Raw genomic sequence first — 14,775 nt, forward strand, 5'->3', positions numbered from 1 at the left:
TTGGGCAATAACTCAAACATAGTGCTATAACTTATTTTATTTAACTCTCTTTACTTTGTATATCTTGTATAGCCTATATTCTTTTTTTACACTTTGTTTTAGATTAGTCTATATTAATTATATATTATATTAATTATTCTATAGTATACTGTAATTTAGATTTACAGAGATCATATGTGTGTGTTTGGAGCTTCTGGGGACTTGAATTTCCCTGAGGGAGTCATCCCAAGGGATAAATAAAGTTGAGTCATGGGGCAAATAAACGTGAAATATTTACTTTTTATTAAAAAAATATATATGGACTTCGTCTGTAGTGTAATAATTAGCTTACTACTTTGATGTTCATAATAACCTAAACATTTGAGAATTAAGCAAGTTATGTCTTGAACGTTTGAATGTTTCACCATCAACACAATGTTGTCAGTGGTAAGATGGCGGCCATCTGCAGACGTTCCACTCCGTTGCCCAGCAACGCGGACGAGACATCTAGCCATTCTATACCTATGAACATAGCAACAGAAAGCTACAAGCAGGTGAGTCCAGAAAAAGAATGAATTTAGTGGTCAGACGTTAGCAGAAATGTTTTCAAAGTGCTCTGTGTCATTGGTTTGATTCCTGCTCCTTGACACGGGCAGTCAGAACATGCAGCAGAGAGTAAAAAGTTCAAATAACCTAGCTGCTATTCACAGTTAGCACATCCCGCTAATGCTAATGCTAATGTTAACAATCGTTAACCGTTAACCGCCAAATAAAATGGAGCTTTATCCTTTTAGCTGTGTGTGAAACATACTTCTGGGCTCTTTTCTTCCTCTTTTCTAACCTTTTGGGTCAGTTTTTGACCATCCTGTCACATTTTCCACTAAAGCTGCAGTTTTCTTGACTTCTTTCTGTAGTTTTGCTGAAATCTTTTGTGATTTAAAAAGTTTGATGATCAATGTAAAATGTAGAATGGTTCTTTCCAGACTTATCTGAGTATCATTTGGCTTTTGGATAGAAGTGTGCAGCGATGTGTTTGATGTGTTTAACGTACACAATATGCCATATTTCATGATTAGATCTTAAAATAGGACTTAATTATGGTCAATATAAATCCTTTAATTACATTAAGAGTTTAAGTTGTGTGAAGAGGAGTCATAGCATTATTATAAAGACTTGTGGGTGATCCAGGAAAGTATCACAGGAGCAGTAGAAATCCAGTTCTCCTCAGTATCAGTGTCTGATTTCTCAGATTTACACTCAGAAGCCCATTAAAAGACAGTCTGACTGTCCTCTTCAGACGTGTCTCATGAAAGCTTCATTATTCAGTTTCCTTTACATATCCAATATTTTCTTTTATCCACGAATCAACAAGGACTGAGCACATGATAAAAAGGTTCTGGAAATGAGAACAGGTTTAGAAACGGAGAGAATCTGAACCTCAGTCTTTGGGATGATATTGGGACCCTTTCCTCAAACGGGGTCATTGTCTTAATGTAGTAAAATGATTTAAGTTGATGGTGTTACACTGACTCAGATGAGATTTATGGGATATTGCACACAGTGGGTGTCAGTTTACAGAGTATATTATTACATTTTTTTCTGAATTTGATCAAAAAGCTACAAATATTTTGAACTGTGACCTTAGTGGGTCTTTAAAGAAGCATCTTAAAGTTAACAGGGATTTAAATAAAAACCAAAATAATGAGTTTAATGGAATGTGACTGGATGGTTAAAAACTGTGCAGAAAGGTTATCAAGAGAAGAAGAAAAGTGGGTGTGGTTTAACACGCTGCACGCCACAGCTGGATCTTATCGTCTGTGCTGACTGTTGCAGAGTCCATCAGTCGGAGAACCAGAATGGAGCAGCAGAACCAGGAGCAGAACCAGGAGCAGAACCAGGAGCAGAACCAGGAGCTGAACCAGGAGCAGAACCAGGCGCTGAACCAGGAGCTGAACCAGGAGCTGAACCAGGAGCTGATGCAGAAGCAGGAGCAGAACCAGGAGCAGAACCAGGAGCTGATGCAGAACAAGGAGCAGAACCTGGAGCAGAACCAGGAGCTGAAGCAGGAGTTGAAGCAGGAGCAGAACCAGGAATTGAAGCAGGAGCAGAACCAGGAGGACTACCAGGAGCTGATGCAGGAGCAGAACCAGGAGGACTACCAGGAGCTGAACCAGGAGCTGATGCAGGATCTGAAGCAGGAGCAGAACCAGGAGGACTACCAGGAGCTGATGCAGGAGCAGAACCAGGAGCTGAAGCAGGAGCAGAACCAGGAGGACTACCAGGAGCTGATGCAGGAGCAGAACCAGGAGCTGAAGCAGGAGCAGAACCAGGAGCTGTACCAGGAGCTGATGCAGAACCAGGAGCAGAACCAGGAGCTGAACCCCTCCACCAGGAACAGAGCCGGCTCATCCTCTGGGTCCGCCGGGCCACAGGTCAGTGTGGAGGACGTTTTTATTTTATTTCTTATTTATTTGGTTAGGACCAGTGGTGGCTCCTCCATAGGGGCGATTTGTGCGACGCACTACCAAACACGGAGTTTTTTTTTTTTTTTTAATCTAGTTGCTAAGGCGGGACTGATCTACTAGGCAAACTGGTTGTATATGTCATTGTCCAATCAGATTAAGGTCCCGCCTGGTGTTGCTACGCCCATTTTGTGCGATTTCTGTCAGGGTCGAATTTGCACCAGGAAGTTCCCATTGACTGCACGGTGGTGTGGTGGTTAGCACCGTCGCCTCACAGCAAGAAGGTTCCAGGTTCAACACCCAGCTGGGGCCTTTCTGTGTGGAGTTTGCATGTTCTCCCCGTGTATGCGTGGGTTCTCTCCGGGTACTCCGGCTTCCTCCCACTGTCCAAAAAATCATGCATGTTAGGTTGATTGGCATCTCTAAATTGTCCTTAGGAGTGAGCGTGCATGGTTGTTTGTCCCGTTTGTCCCTATGTGGCCCTGCGATGGACTGGCGGCCTGTCCAGGGTGTACTCCGCCTCTCGCCCATTGACTGCTGGGATAGGCTCCAGCCCACCCGCGACCCGATCGACTGATTCAGCGGTATAGACAATGGATGGAAGTTCCCATTGACATGAATGGTCCGTCAGTTTTTTTCAAAAATCCTGCTCCCAATGCATTTTCTATGAGGGTTTATGTGCTCGCACAAACGACGCACAACGTGCTTTCGTCATATGTCTGTTGCGCGGGACCATGAACATTCTACGTTGAAAAGATAAACATTCTACGTTGTAGGGGTGGAACGGTACAAAAAACTCACGGTTTGGTACGTACCTCGGTACGGACCCTACGGTTCGGTACATTTTCGGTACAGTGCCGAATGAGGCGTGTAGCGAGGTTCGAGCACATGTAATAGATATCTGAATCCTGCCTCTTCTACAGTGGAATATGGGCGCATAGCAGATAAGATGTAAATTCCAATTGCTTCTATAATTTTTTTGCTCTGCATGTATTCTATCCAGGGGTTACTGTAATACCTTTGGGAGACGTAATTGGTCGGGTCTTTTCATGGTTCTATAGAACACATACACATCTGACGTAGGTGTGTGGTGGTCGGTAGCTACGCCCCATGTCATGCTATCACGGCTGAAATGTTTCATCATACCACACAGACAGAACCGGCGCGTGTTTAATAAGTTAAACTTACACCGGTCTCCTTTGTCTGCGGCGCGCTGCTCTCCTTTCTTCCTTCGTGAAACGAAGAAGTATCGCCTGCGCTTGATCCTGAGACTCTGTGTGCTCTTCCAGCCTCGATATTAGACGCCTGATGTGATTGTCCATGATTAATATCACCATCATGCAGACCATGAACACGGTGGCCTTCCCGCTCTCCATATTAGCTTCTTGGTGGTGTTTTTTCTACTTTTACCGGTTTTGTTTTGTTTTTTAATGTAGCGCTAAACGGCTAACGGCTAACACGTCACTGACGCAGACGGCTGCGCGCGCCGCATCAGTCCCGACTCATGTGCGAATGAAGACTGAAACAGCTCCGCTGGGGAAGGACAGTTATCAGAACGAAATTCGAGTAGGACAGTTCTGATAACTGCGTTCTTATAACTACTCTGTCCGAAAGCGTATATCTCTACGGACCAATCAGAGCTTGCATGTGGCAGTGTTTAAATGGGTCCTGAAGGAAACTCTTGCAAAATAAGAAAACTTCCGTACCGTGTGTATTCTGCGTGGAAATGCGCGTACCGAACCGTGACCCCCGTACCGTGACGGTTCGGTACGAATACATATACCGTGCCAGCCCTACTACGTTGTTGTTGTAACGTTGTGGTTTTCAATAAAGAAAAAAAAAAAACATTCTACGAAGAAGTTTGGAAGAATTTTGTGGGATTTTCGAGCTCGCCTTGCGAAGCAAAGATGAAACAGAGGGCTCCACCAACCCTGCTATTTTTCCAGGTAGTATTTGATGTAGCTAAATAACTTTTGTGCTCAGTCATTGACTTGTAATGATTTAAATCTTTTATATAATGTTGACAGTGATAGCAGAATGTATAATGACACATTCATTGTTAATGGTGCAGTATTACATTTAAAAAAGAGAGAAATCTCACATAAGTAAGCTGCACTTAACCATGTTTGACAACTGGTTATGCTTTTCTAAGTCCTATTTTCCAAAACTTCAATAAACACTTGACTTGGATTTATATGCTGTCATTTTAATTACATTCTTTAGAATGAAAATTGAATGAATCTTATCATTAAGAGCTTGTGTGTTTACCTATTTCATAGAATCCTGGAACAATATGAGGAAAATAAATAAATAATGGTTAAGGTGTAATATTAACTGATTGGCAAATTATACAGGTTTGCATCAGTGCAATCGGTTCAGCTTCGCACAGCTCACTCTGATGCAGTTTTCACAGACTGGAAATTGCACTACCTAAAAAAAATGTCAGGAGCCGCCACTGGTTAGGACACTCAGTGTTTCCCACAGATGTGAAGGCAATGTGTGGTGGTGGGCCACGGGGGGGGGGGTTTAGAAATAACAATTCTTCAAAATAATTCCTTTGTTAATAATTGGTCACACAGAACTTTATTGTATTAATATTCACATCTTCATTGTAAACAAATGAATAACATAGCTAATTACACAGGTCGGACTGTTCAGCTGTTTCAGACTGATACCTCCGGTTCAGGCTGCTCCTCATCCTCAACACGCACGTCTCTTTTTCAATCGCGGAAAATATTTTTCAATACTCGTCTGGACTGAAGCAGCAAACATTCAGTGTAAGAGTTTAAAAAACCTACTTTATATGATTCACAGCTGCTAGTGTTTTGACCTCGACAACTCAACTACTTTTTTTTTTTTTTTTTTTTTTTTTACGGCAAACTTGCGACTAGTTAACTTTATAAAGAAGGCGTAATCGCTTGTTTGCTATGGGTCGGGTTGGGACGGGACAACATTGTATTAAAAATATAAAATATTTTTATAGGACTTTTTAATGTGTGATTTTATAAAGGTGCACATAATACCAACCTTTCGTGAATTTCGCCAGCCGTCTTCTTTCGGTTGAGCTAATCTAACACGACGCTGAAGCTAGCAAGCTTCAACGCTTCCAGGGAATCTTTTGAAAGATTCACATCAAAGTTAAGAGTCCGTACACAAAAGAGAAAAGACGGAGAGGTGACCCATGAGAGCAGCTCTGGCTGTTTTCAACCACTGTTTAAGGGTCTTTTTAAAGGTGGTGGAATTGTCCCAGTTTCTAACACGAGTTGGCAGTGTGTTCCAGCACTGTTCCTCTGATGGACTCCACCACTTGGCCAAACTTAGTCCTGCATCATTGCACATCAGTCTCCTCTAGTGCTCTGGGGTTTACTCTAGAGGATTCTGTCTTTATGAAATCATGTAATAGTGGAGGGGCTAATCCTTTGGAAACCTGAAAGATGAGACAGACATCCAAAAACAGCTGATAGCTATCAAAGTCCAAGATTTTGCACTCTGATGTATGTGACCATGTTGTATAACAGTAGGAAATACGAGGAAGTATCACTGCATGCGTAGAAGTCTTCGCTGACTCCATAGTCAGGAAGGGTCTCGCATGTTTGAAATTTGATAAGTTAAATTTAATTGGATTTGTGACTTTTTTAACGTGTTGCTTAAAATTAAGATTAGAATCAAAGATTAGCCCGAGGTACTTAAAGTGTTGAACCACATCAAGTAGGTTAAGTGTAAAGAATGTCATGTATTACCACCACTGTTACTTTTATTCCTTTAAACCAGCGGCCATCAACCTTTTTCAGCCCAACCTCTACATGGTGTTTAAGTGAACAACTTGGACAAGACTCTGGTTCCTTCCATCATTTAGAAATATTGTAGCTCAAGTTCCTTTTCAGTTTCATTATGACAAAAAGAATTAGTGAAAGAGCAAAAAGAAAGAGTTTACTGCTTAAAAAGCTGAACGTGTGCAGAACACATCAGAGCACAGTGCTGATAGCTGAGGGCACTTATAAACGCACCCTCAGCGTTCACGTTTGATCTGAGACATTGAGACCTGTGTGGCTCGGTCTGTCCAGGTCCAGTTAGAATATGTTGGTTAGCGTAGGTTAGCTTAGATAAATCTTTTGTGTGAACTTCAAAAGGATCTAAGTCTTCTTCCTCTCTGTCATTGCAGAAACATGGAGCCCAAGAGGGATCCAGATGGCACTGCTGTAAGGACTGTGGGAAAGTTATCAAACGATCAAATCTGAGGTATCATCAGAGGCTTCATACTGGAGAGAAGCCGTTCAGCTGTGGTCATTGTGGGGCAGCTTTCACTACATTAGGTAGTCTAAAGAGACACCAACGTATTCATACAGGAGAGAAGCCTTTCAGCTGTGGTCAGTGTGGGGCAGCTTTCACTAGATTAGGTAATCTAAAGAGACACCAACGTATTCACACAGGAGAGAAGCCTTTCAGCTGTGGTCAGTGTGGGGCAGCTTTCACTCAATTATCTAATCTAAAGAAACACCAACGTATACACACAGGAGAGAAACCGTTCAGCTGTGCTCAGTGTGGGGCAGCTTTCACTACATTAGGTAGTCTAAAGACGCACCAACGTATTCACACAGGAGAGAAGCCGTTCAGCTGTGGTCAGTGTGGGGCAGCTTTCACTGCATTAGGTAATCTAAAGAGACACCAACGTATACACACAGGAGAGAAACCGTTCAGCTGTGCTCAGTGTGGGGCAGCTTTCACTACATTAGGTAGTCTAAAGACGCACCAACGTATTCACACAGGAGAGAAGCCTTTCATCTGTGGTCAGTGTGGGGCAGCTTTCACTGGATTAGGTCGTCTAAAGAGACACCAACGTAGTCACACTGCAGAGAAATGATTGGCTTAAATCAACAACAATTTTTACGGCAGATAAGCAAACATTCACCTGAGAGCAGCAAGAGGAACTACCAATCAGAAGCCTTGCATTTGTTCAGATTAAAAATCTTATGTATCCTCTGTATTTTATTGTTCTGCAGTTCATTAAAGGTCAGATGTTAACTTTTCTCATGCTTTTCCTGTTTTTGCTACACTGATATTTTTGAAGACAATGTGTGTTTGGTTACGAGGGAAAGTTGACCCTTATCATCTTCCCCAAAGACCCAGGAATCTTTAACGCAGTCTGAAAAAGGTTTGGAGTTGTTCCCTGTACTTCCCAGACAGCTGTATGATGCTCATGACTGAAGCTGAAAGTTAAGGCTGTTCCAACACTAAAAGGGCACGAGGCTCAACTTCAAGCTGTGAAACTCTTTCAAATGTCTGTTGTGTTGGACTCAGACGTGTGAACAGATTTTAGTCCAAACGTCATGGCTGCACTGAGGGAAAAGGCAGCTAAGCAGGCTAACGGTACTTTGAATTGAACCGTTTAACACGAGAAAACTGAACTGATCTGTTTGTTGCTTCTACAACTGCTCAGTTACTCACACAATCAGGTACTGAGCAGATTTACCAAAAAGACATTCTGCTGTAATCTCAGATGCTCTCAGTCGCACTGCTCACATTGTTTTATTCCACAACTCTTCTTCTTCTTCTTCTTCTTCTTCTTCTTCTGCCCCGACGGCTACACAACTTACCCAGAACACCCGGTGGCAGAGTGTGCACACGACACCCTTATACTTTATTGGATTGTATCTACAAACTCAAACGCTGATGATTTAAACCTGCTTCGGCTGTTTTTGTTCCCTTTAGTTTTAAGCTGACTGTGTTTGGCGTACCCTGAGCATTTCAGTGGAAAATGTTCAGCACAGACTTGGAGTTGTATTGTGTTCTTGTGGTAACTACGTCCCCACAGCTATTATGTCCTGAAGAGTTTCTTAGAAAGCGCTTTGTGCCGCTCACAGTGGGAGAATCTCACTGACAAATCCCACTTTGTCCTAAAGATGTGATCACGGTGACTTTTGTGTGTTAGCGACTGGCGCTACGGTCCTGGCTGAACAGGAAGTAGCCACCAGAAATGCAAGACAGTCGCTGTAGCGACTGAATGTTACGCAGGACTGTCTTCCTGTATGCAGATGGTCATCAGTGAAGTCACCTCCCCCGAATGAACCCCGTCATGTTGTGTATATGTGGCAAAACATGGCGAGCTAGCTGGGGGGCTGTTAGCGGGACAGAGACAGTCCCTCAGTCAGAGACGAACCTCAGAAGTTAAACCCAGTTTGTAACTGAGCTGACTCACAGTGGAAGTCACACGTTAGATCTGGTTCTCAGTGAGTGTTTCCTGTTGAGATCCAGCCGTGTCTGATCAGTGCTGCAGTTTCTTGTTTTGCATTATTCTCTCCTCTTACTCAGACTACACCTGAAACTAATCAAAATCAGGAAGCAGCAAGAAGAATTGTCACATCAGCCAATTCAAAGAAGTAATAACAAGTGCTTGAAAAAGGCAAATGAATGAAGGGACGTAAAAATGAGGAAAATCCCCTCAGTCCCCAGAAGTCTTTCTGGGGTTCCTGCTCCCAAAGCACACTGAGCGCTGCTTCTGTGCTTCAGTGTTTTTCAGTAGTTTGTGTTTACTTTTTCCACCTCCGTAATGATCTGTAAAACTGAAGGTTGTTGAAGAACACAGTGCTGGATCCAAACAATAGTGTAATGTTCCAATTTGACCTCCTGGTGGCAGTGTCGTCTCACTGGGGATTTCTCATTGATTCTTTTAAAAGCAGGAATCAATGTCAGATGTTCATAATCTGAAGGGGATGAACTCCTGTGCTTCTGCAGAATACCTGAGTTTCCTCCAGTGCGACCATGAAGTTAGTGTTTTTTCGCCATATATATTTATATTTACACTAACTTATAGATTTAATCTGCTGTATTTATTTTGCTTGAAATATTTAATTGCTTGAAAAAAAGCTCTACACCCAATGAGCGGTCAGAACAAAGCCTCAAGACCCCTAGTCTTTTGCACAGAGTAAAAGACAAAGCAGCCATTGAATAGGGCCCGATTGTTCCTACATGGTCGGCCGAGGATCCAGCGTCTCAACCAAGCAAAGCTCACCGTGGGGAAGGTGGCTATGCCAACTAGCCTGATGCACTGCTCCCGCAGTGTCAAATACTCGTACTCTGGTTTCTCTTCATAACGTACAAGTCTTTCGCCTTTTACTAAAGACTTGCGTGGAGAGCAACATTAATGAGTTGTTTCTATTTTTGGAAGGCTTTACCTTTGCGGGTGAAGCCCATTCTGTCTGTGCAAAGGAAATCTTCTTGCTGTGCCAAGTGACTTCTCGGAGTAGAGTCACCTTATTTGTTGAGACCGTGCCCATGTTCAAAGCTGGAGCGCTAAATTGTTGTTGTTTGAACGGTGCTCAGTGGAACGGGCGGAAGTGCAAAGTTGTACCATCTGAAACGGCTGAAGAGTGCTCACTGCAGCGGGTGGGCGGAGGTGCAAAGTGACGCTTTGTAGGCAAAAAAAGAGCACCGCCACAAGTGCGCATTGTGCCAGGAAGGGCGCTCGGACGTGAAACAGTGGAGGGTTATCGCTTCTCGGCCTTTTGGCTAAGATCAAGTGTAGTATCTGTTCTTATCAGTTTAATATCTGATACGTCCTCTATATGAGGACTACATATTAAATGGATTTTTAGGCACAGGGGTTGAAAAAGGGGCTTGCTCCGTTCACTCCACGCATCGACCCGGTACTGCAGTGCCGCCGGGAACGGTGCACTCTTCCCAACTCTTGTGAAATAACAAAACCAGCGGTACATGGTGGTAGTTTCAGGGAGCCATTGTATTCTGACTTCTAAAATGGAACTATAATCTTTAGAAAAGACGCAGTTTATGAGCACGTCGTGGGATTGAGCTTCCCTGGTTTCTCTGTATGACCATGAACACCAAACTACACACAGAGAACAGAGGAGCTTGACAGACACACACTAAGTTATCTGAGAGTCCCATTTTCAGCTGCAGAGAACAATCACATCAGGGAAGTCGACGTGCAGGCTCAACATCAGCCTCTCAAGCCAACTCTCTGGTAAAATAGGGGAAACGTATGGTTCCAGCACCTATGTAACACATATTTGTCACAGGGACTGTGGCTTACGGCCACACCGCCCTGAACACGCCCGATCTCGTCCGAACTCGGAAGCCAAGCAGGGGCGGGCCTGGTTAGTACTTGGATGAGAGACCGCTTGAGAATACCAGGTGCTGTAAGCATTTTTCTCTCTTCTCTTCTCTCTGCATGTCTTTTGTTGAAACATCTGTTGATCACCCTGTGATCCATCTTGCTGATCCTGGATCTCAACCCCTGTGCCTAAAAATCCATTTAATATGTAGTCCTCATATAGAGGACGTATCAGATATTAAACTGATAAGAACAGATTTTCTTTTGAAAAAATTTATTGACACTAATACATCCTATTTTCACAAAAACTTCATATTAAAGACATTTGTTTTACCTATGAATAAAACATCAATAAATAAGTGTAATCTGTATAACCACATTTAAAAGAACAATAAAACAAGTTTTTTGTGGGATATTACAGATAAAGTCAATGTTGTCTAAGGTAAAAGTTACATGTGAAGTAGTTCTCATACGAGTAGCAGTTTGTATTGAGTTTCTTTAAAAAGGAGTGCATTAGTTAAAATGCTCTCTTCCAAGTCCATTTTTTGTGCAGGAGCGCAGTGAGTCCCTACCCAGGGAAACTCATTTCGCTCCCCCAAACAGTAGGTCTCTCGGAATCCTGTCGTGGTGCTCAGAGGAGATCCCCACCCTGTTGCTCCTTCCCACCTGCCTCACCCGGAGAGCCAGGCCGTCGCTGCTTTGACCTTTTTGTGTGTAGCTCCGGCTCCTTCATCCGAATGGGCACAGAGGCGATTCTTCTTTGTGGATGTGTCCTAGGCCCGCCGCCTGCAGCTCCGGCCGCTTGAGCCGCTGCTGCGGCCATCCGGATCACAGCCACGGGGGGGGATCTGCATGCGCTTCCTCACCAGCAAGTTCCTGGAGGTCCACATGGCGTCTTTCATAGCGGCTAGGGTGAGCCACTGCTTGGCAAAGTCATTCTTTTTTATTTTTGTTTGGCTCACCCCATAGAGCACGAGTTGTGCTGTGAGGACCTCCCTTGCTGGCAAGTACGGGAATTGCAAGGAGCCGGCTGTTGCCCACTGGTCTGCAGCAGCGCTGCACTCCCAGAGCAGGTGCCTCACCGACTCGGGCGCGCCACAACCAGGTCGCGGGCAGGTTGAGATCGCTGACATGCCCCGGGAGTGCATAACGGACCTGACTGGGAGGATCTCATGAGCCACCATCCACGACAGGTCCCGGAGTCTGTTTGGGAGAGCGGAATGGTTGACGTTGCACCAAACTGTTGAGGGCTCGCCGAACGCGAGCCCACGCACTGGACTCACTGGTTCCCGCTCCTGCACAACAGAAATCAAAGAGCGGTGGTTTGTTAAAACATGCAACTCCTCTGCCTCCAAGTTAAAATGCTTTAAGAACGTCTGGATAAAAGCATAGGATGGTGGCAGGCTAAAAGACACGGGCACTTTTAGGTCGGTAGGTAAAATCTTCAGTCTTCTGAGGTAAGAACCCATCCAGAATCGTGTCATTGCTTTAGTTTTGGGGTTTCCGGATTGGTCTGTGGCCTGTAGGATGTGCAGTGTAGTGTATCTGCTTCCTAAAAACAAATAAAAATCAGGCACTCCTTTTCCTCCTTTCTCTTTTTGTTTCTTCATTACATCTCTCCTCAGTCTTTCCCACTTGGAGCCCCACAGAAAATAAAAAATGGCTCGGTCCAGGTCTAAAAGCACTTTCCTAGGTGGGATAAAAACAGAACTGATTAGTAAAAGCAAAGGTAAAATCACGGCTTTGATGATTAAAACCTTTCCTTCAATGGTCAGTCCTCTAAGTCCCCAGTATCCTAGTCTTTGCTTTACTTTCCCTACCACGTCTGGCCAGTTTGATGTCCCTCCCCCTTCCTTGTCAAAATTAATCCCCAGTATTTTCTGTTTTGTCTGGGTTATAGTCACGGGGAGTCCTGCAGTCTCAGTCGCTGTCCATGGCCCGTAAAATTGGGCTTGGGTCTTGTTTCTGTTTAGTTTTGCCCCAGAGGCCCGTCCATACCAGTCAGTCAAGTCCAGAGTCCTGTTGATGGATATTAGGTCTGTACATAAAATATTCACGTCGTCCATATATAAAACACACTTTGTCGATAGTCCCCCGCTCCCCGGGACTCTCACCCCATTGATTCGGTGGTCCCTTCTCAAACTCTGTGCCAGTGGTTCCACACAGATGATGTAGAGGAGGGCAGATAACGGACAACCCTGACGGACACCGCAGTGGATGTTTACTGCTTTTGTCAGATGCCCGTTAACAAGGAATTTGCTGGTAATGCCCCGGTACAGCAGACCCACCCAAGCTATAAACCTTTCTGGGAACCCCATTTTTTGCAGTACCTGGAAAAGGTACTGGTGCGAGACCCGATCAAAGGCTTTCTCAAAGTCTAAATTTAGGACTGCTAGCCGAATGTTTCTGTCTCTCGCATAACAGATGGTGTCTCGGATCAGTACGAGGCTGTCGGTTATCTTCCTCCCCGGGATGGCACAGGCTTGATCCGGGTGAATCAGGTCTTCTAAAAACAAGGACATACGTGAGGCTAAAAGTTTACTAAAAAGTTTACAGTCAAAGTTTAAAAGTGTAATCGGCCTCCAATTCTTCAAGTCAGTCTTGTCTTTTTTTTTGTGAAGAAGAGTCACTATCCCTGCTCTAAAACTGTCAGGAAGTCGGTCAAGTTGCTCAAATTCCATAAAAACAGTAAACAAGTCAGGTGCTAAAATATCCCAAAAGGTCAAATAAAATTCCAAGGGAAGTCCATCTTGTCCTGGGGACTTCCCTTTCTTAAAATTTGTAAAACATTTATTTAACTCTGAAATTGTAAAATCTTGGGTTAAAGGCACACTGTCTTTTACTGTTTTTTCTATGAAATTTAAAACTTCTGTCATGGTGTCCATTTCAACAGGTTTTTGCTCGTACAGTTCACGATAAAATTGTTCAACAGCTTCTTTAATTTCTTCCATTGAATCAACTGTGCACCCGTTCTCTTTTGTTAGCTTTAAAATTGCCCCCCCTTTATTCACAATTTTCTTAAAAAAATACCTTGTGCACTTCTCTCCTTCCTCTATTTCTCGTTCCCTGCTTCTTAAAATGACACCCTTACTTTTAATATCTGCTAAAATCGACATCTCTGTTTTCACTTGTTTAAGTTCATCATTAAAATCCATCCCTTGTTGGTTTAATTTAAAATAGCGCTGTAGTCGCTTCTGCAGTCCCATCATGCGTCTGTTTTCCCTATTCTTTTTTCTCCTACCTGCCTGTCTAAAGAAAGTCTGGGTCTTTTCCTTCACCATTTCCCACCAGTGTGCACGTGTATCGTAAAAGTCTTGAAGGGTCTGCCACTCGTGGTACTGCTCCCGGTACTGACTAACTATTTCATTTTCTTCTAAAAGGGAGCAGTTTAGTTTCCACAGACCACTTCCGGAAGTCACACCCGAAGAGAGTGATAGGGTGCAGGAAAGCATCAGGTGATCAGAAAAGAAAACGGGGGTCAATCTAGCATCGGTTGGTGGGCAGTCCCGTGTAAAAAGGTAGTCTATACGAGAGGCTTTGGTGCCATCACCACTGAACCAGGTGAAGCCCTCCTCTCTGGGATGCATGGTCCTAAAACAGTCCTGAAGTTTAAAATCCTTGCATATGCCCTGTAATAAAACCGATGTTTTGTCAACTTTAAAAAATTCCCCTGCTCTTTTTCTGTCACTCCTGCTTAAAATACAGTTAAAATCACCCCCTAAAACTAGTGGTGCCCTACCTAGCATGTGGGACTGCAGGTCTTCTAAAAGGTCATACCGGTCATTTTTTTCGTTAAAGCCATAAATATTTAAGAGGTTAAAATCTTGTCCCATAAAAGTCAAATGTGCTAAAAGTGCCCGTCCGTCTCTCACCACAGTGCTGCCCTTCACCAGAACCTGAGGGTTTTTGATCAAAATGGCCACTCCGTCATTTTTGTTTTGGTTGGATCCACTCCACAATGATGTCTGTGGCCACATCTCCTCCCACTGTCTGTAGTGCTTTAAAAACGGTAGGCCGCATTCCTGTATTAAAAGAACATCTGACTTAAAAGAACTAAGAAAGGATAAAACACTCTGGGCTCTAAATTTCAACTTTACACTTCTCACATTAATAGTTGAGAGAGTGAGTGTCATGAGTATGGTTAAAAACAACAGGTATGACATCTTAAAAGACTAAATGAGGGTTAAAAACATTTAAAATGTCTTAAAAGCAGTTATGTAATTTCTTGTGAACGGAGCTCTTCCTTCACTTCTACAGGTGAGAGGC

The 14,775-nt window shown here is 43.6% G+C and overlaps 3 non-coding genes and 1 pseudogene across 3 annotated transcripts; 3 read left to right on the forward strand and 1 right to left on the reverse strand.

Annotated features, from left to right (window-relative positions):
- The first annotated feature begins 9,510 nt into the window (after positions 1–9,510).
- On the forward strand, positions 9,511–9,623 carry LOC142374263 (U5 spliceosomal RNA). The gene has a single exon (XR_012768678.1). It is a non-coding gene; the product is annotated as a U5 spliceosomal RNA (small nuclear RNA).
- A 304-nt stretch (positions 9,624–9,927) lies between these two features.
- LOC142367652 (U2 spliceosomal RNA) lies at positions 9,928–10,118 on the forward strand. The gene has a single exon (XR_012767143.1). It is a non-coding gene; the product is annotated as a U2 spliceosomal RNA (small nuclear RNA).
- A 364-nt stretch (positions 10,119–10,482) lies between these two features.
- Positions 10,483–10,601, forward strand: LOC142401101 (5S ribosomal RNA). The gene has a single exon (XR_012773072.1). It is a non-coding gene; the product is annotated as a 5S ribosomal RNA (ribosomal RNA).
- A 78-nt stretch (positions 10,602–10,679) lies between these two features.
- LOC142370756 (U2 spliceosomal RNA) lies at positions 10,680–10,787 on the reverse strand (annotated as a pseudogene).
- Between the last annotated feature and the right edge of the window lie 3,988 nt (positions 10,788–14,775).

The sequence above is a fragment of the Odontesthes bonariensis genome, chromosome 2 (assembly GCF_027942865.1).
Source record: "Odontesthes bonariensis isolate fOdoBon6 chromosome 2, fOdoBon6.hap1, whole genome shotgun sequence".
Taxonomy (NCBI): domain Eukaryota; kingdom Metazoa; phylum Chordata; class Actinopteri; order Atheriniformes; family Atherinopsidae; genus Odontesthes; species Odontesthes bonariensis.